The sequence below is a fragment of the Mustela erminea genome, chromosome 17 (genome assembly GCF_009829155.1).
Source record: "Mustela erminea isolate mMusErm1 chromosome 17, mMusErm1.Pri, whole genome shotgun sequence".
In the NCBI taxonomy this organism is placed as follows: domain Eukaryota; kingdom Metazoa; phylum Chordata; class Mammalia; order Carnivora; family Mustelidae; genus Mustela; species Mustela erminea.
The window spans coordinates 28,830,333-28,835,002 of record NC_045630.1 but is presented as its reverse complement, the minus strand read 5'-3'; the positions used below and the strand labels follow the sequence as shown (position 1 = coordinate 28,835,002).

Genomic DNA, 4,670 nt, shown 5'->3' with positions numbered 1-4,670 from the left:
TATTGCCCAACTGGAGGTCACAAAGATTTACCACCATGTGTTCATCTAAGAGTACTATAGTTTAAGCTCTTATATTTAGATCTACATTTCATTTTGAGTAAATTTTTGGATCTAGCATAAGAAAGGGTTCCAACCTCATCCTGCAGCTTGTGGCTATCCAATTGCCCCAACACTATTTGTTGAGAAGATCATTATTATTTCCCTCATTTGAATTGTCTTGGTGCCCTTGTCAAAAATCAATTGACTGGAACACCTGGGTGGCTCAATTGGTTAGGCGGCTCAGGTCATGATCCCAGGGTCCTGGGATCAAGCCCTATATCAGCCTCCCTGATCAGAATCTGCCTCTCTGGGCGCCTGGGTGGCTCAGTGGGTTAAGCTGCTGCCTTCGCTCAGGTCATGATCTCAGGGTCCTGGGATCGAGTCCCACATCAGGCTCTCTACTCAGCAGGGAGCCTGCTTCCCTCTATCTCTCTCTCTGCCTGCCTCTCCATCTACTTGTGATCTCTCTCTGTCAAATAAATAAATAAAATCTTAAAAAAAAAAAAAAAAGAATCTGCCTCTCTCTCTCCCTCTGCCTGCTGCTCTGCTTACTTGTGATCTCTCTCTATCTCTTTGTCAGATAAATAAATAAAATCTTTTAAAAGAAAAATTGACACTAAATGTAAGGATTTGTCTCTGGACTTGCCATCCTATTCAACTGATCAATATGTCTGTCCTACCACTGAACTGTTATACATACTGCCTTGATTACCATAGTTTTGTAGTAAATTTTGAAACTGGGAAGTGTGAGTCCTTTGACTTTTTCAAGATTGTTTTTGGCTATTGCTGGTACCTTATATCTCCATATCAACTTTAGGATTTGCTTATTAATTTATGCAGGAAAAGCATCTGGGATTTTGATGAGGGTTTTGTTGAATCTGTAGATCAATTTGGGAAGTATTACTGTCTTAACAGTGTTAGCTCTTTTGATTCATGAACATGAAATGTCCTCCCATTTATCTAGGTCTTACATTTCTTCAAGCAATGTTTTGTAGTTTTCAAAGTGTAAGTTACACTTCCTTTGAAGAAAGATTTTATTTATTTATTTATCTTAGAGAGAGAGAGCACTCAAGGAGGGAGAGGGGCAGAGGGAGAGAATCTCTGGCAGACTCCATGCCTAGCACAGAGCCCAACATGGGGCTCCATCTCATGACACTGAGATCATGACCTGAGCTGAAATGAAGAGTCAGACACTTCTGACTGAGCCACCAGGCACCCCTACAGTTCTTTTTTTTTTTTAATTTATTCCTAAGTATTTTTGATCCTTTTGTAAACTGAACTGTGTTCTTATTTTCATTTTCCAATTGTCCATTGAGAGTATGCAGAAATACAATTGATATATTTCTATATATATTTATAAATATATATATTTATGAAATATGATATATTTCTCTATATATAATTTAATATGGATAAATTATATATATATGTATATATATGTATATATATATAACATTTCTATATAGGTAGATAGATAGATAGATATAACCTTATCATCAGATTGAGGAAATTCCCTTCTATTCCTAGTTTGTCAAGTGTCATTATCATGAAAATGTTAAACTTTTGTCAAATGCTTTTTCTGTGTCTGTTGAAATGATCATGGGTTTTTTCATCCTTTGTTCTGTTGATTTGGTGTATTACAATGATTGAACTTCTGTATTTTGAATCAACCTTGCATTCCTGCGATAAATTCCACTTAGTCATGGTGTATAAGCCTTTTTATTACTGGTGGATTCAGTTTGCTAGTATTTTGTTGATGACTCTCACATCTGTATCATAAAGAACTTTGATGTGTTGTTTTCTTGTAATATCTTTGACTGGTTTTGATAACTGGGCAAAATCTGACCCTATAGAACAAACTGGGAAGTATTTCCTCATCTTCTGTTTTTGGAAGAGTTTATGAAGAATTGGTATTTATTTTTCTTTAACTGTATAGTAACATTCACCAGGGAAGCCAACTAGGTCTGAACTTTGCTTTGTTGGAAGTTTCAAAATTGCTAATCTAATCTCTTTTTATAGGATCTTCCAGTTTCTTTTTTGAATGTTATTTCGTTATGGTTTCTATTCCTTCATCTGTGTAATCATTTAAAATACTGTTTTATAGTCTCTCCCAGATAGTCCTGTGTAGTTTCTATTTACTGATTTTCTTTTGTCTGGTTTGGTTATTTATCATTTCATCTAGCCACAATTGTGTTTACTGATTCTCTATCATGGTAAATCACAATATTTCCTTATCTGTTTTGGGAATTTGTTGTTGTTGTTTAAGGCTTATTGAAGATATCACAGCACAGCAGGAAGATTCAAATGACTCTCCATGGTATTTTGCAATTCATCCCAACTGTAGACTGCATGACCTGCAGATTGCCAGACTGTCCAGATCCAAGAGTTTCAACATTTCCTTAGTGTCAGAATCAACTTCAGTGATTTCCTGATCCAGGATGGAGACCTCAGCAACATTATCATCTTTCCTTTCTCTCTTCTTCTGCTGCAGATTGATGGAGATACCGCTCACTGGGCCCCTCTCACTCCACTTTGTCAAATGTGTGGCATGGCCTGTGATCTTGCTTCAGAACTTCTTGCTGGGAGTAATGGCAATCTCCTCGCACACCTGGTTGTTGGCATGGGAGTCATTGTCTAGGTACATGTAATATTTCTCAGTGGTGACCCAGGCTGCCTTTTTCATGGTTTTGGTGTGAATGGAGCCCATGTTGGTGGCTCTGGTAGTTATCACGAGGTCATCTTTAGTGGTGATCCACTTTGTCTACAAAACCCTCATGTGGCCTGGGTTATAAAGTGTTCCTCCAGACAAGCTTTACATCTGTTTCTGCCAGGCACTCCAAAAAGATCACCAAGGGTGGGGCACCTGGGTGGTTCAGTTGGTTAAGCATCTAACTCTTTTTTTTTTTTTTTAAAGATTTTATTTATTTGCCAGAGATAGAGAGAGAGAGTACACACAGGCAGGCAGAGAGGCAGGCAGAGGCAGCGACGAGAGAAGCAGGCTCCCCGCCGAGCAAGGAGCCCGATGTGGGACTCGATCCCAGCACCTTGGAATCATGACCTGAGCTGAAGGCAGCGGCTTAACCAACTGAGCCACCCAGGCGTCCCAAGCATCTAACTCTTGATCTCAGGACAGGTCTTGATCCTGGGGCCCTGAATTCAGGCCACACATTGGGCTCCACATGAGGTGGAGAGCTTACTTCAGAAAAAATAAAAATAAAAAAAGATTACCAAGGAAGAGTATAAAATTCAGACTTTGCTCCTGCCCCATGTCACAGGCTTGGTAGGTTAATTTCTCTTAGGATGGCATTTTTTTCTACTAAACACTCCAATGAAGCCAAATTCCTCTGTACCCCTACCCAAAAGTACTTTCTAGTGCCCCTCTAACTGACATGCAGTCTCTTAGGGTCCCACCGGTGTGAATAGGTCTTAGTGTCTACTCTCCATTTTGTATAAGTCCTTATACAAGCAGGACTTAAAACATTTAAAAACTCTGACCACTGGGGCGCATCTCCAGCTCTAACACTCCCAACCCCACACTCAATGGCTGCCATTTCATCTGTCCCAAGGGCTTGTTTTGCTTCCCTTTGTGTTATTGGCGTTTGGTGTTTCCTTTATTTTCCCCCCAAACTCAGCTGCATGTTAAAATATTTTTGTTACATTTCATATGTAATTTTGAATATTTATAATTGGGTGAAAGGGACTTTGTAGCCACTTGTAGCTACATCCATGTAGCTGCTTATGGAGTGATAAGCACAGGGCTAGGAGACAGAGGATCACGTTCCAGTTTGCCTCTATCAGTATGGAGGACTAGGCGTGGCATTTTCCACTTCTTGGTCTCAGCCTGTTCACCTCCAGAATAGGGTGGTTGGTCTTCAGGTTACTGTCAGTTCTAAAATTGTCTGATTTTTTTTTTTTTTTCAAACTTCTGTCCACAGTGCTTACTCTGAAGTCTTATTCTCTAGGCACAGATTGGCTTCTGTGAGGAGAGGCTGTTTGCCAGAGGCCAAGATAACCTGAACAGTCTTTACTTTTCCAAGAGCAGAAAGGGAGAAACACTTGTCCGTTGTCCTGAAAATCCCTCAGTGATTTGGCTTCATGGGGGGAAATGGCTGCATTTGTGGGAGTGGATAAGCCTGGCCTGCCTTCATTTGCCCTTTTATTTTTTTCCATGGGAAAACATCAGCAGAGGAAATTCCAAACTTCCTTTTCCTAAGCAGCTTTGTTTTCTGTATTTAATGAATGCCAAACATCAACCATGTCTGCAAATTTCCTCTTTGTAAGTAAGACTTAAATCCTTGCCCCATGTGCCCAATATTTCATCTCGATATGATAGGCACGATAAGTTCTGGAACAATTTTACCTTGATTTGGGGTTTTTTTCTGGGAGGACAGACTTGGGGAAAGACACTTTGAAGGGCTTTTATAGAAATCTATGGAGCCAGACAGACCATTCTCACGTCCTTCCCTGTGGCTGCTGTGGCAGCAGCAAAGCCAGAACACTGGATTGTCAAGTAACCGCCCGCCCCCCCCCCCCCCGGCGCCCCAGAGTGAACAGCAGGGCGTGCTGAGAGGGTGGAATGTACTGGAATATTCTTTTCCACTAGGACAATTTGTCTTTCAACACTTTAGTTC

General features: G+C 40.4%; 1 pseudogene; it reads right to left on the bottom strand.

Moving 5' to 3' along the window:
* Positions 1-2,355: 2,355 nt before the first annotated feature.
* LOC116576271 lies at positions 2,356-2,915 on the bottom strand (annotated as a pseudogene).
* Between the last annotated feature and the right edge of the window lie 1,755 nt (positions 2,916-4,670).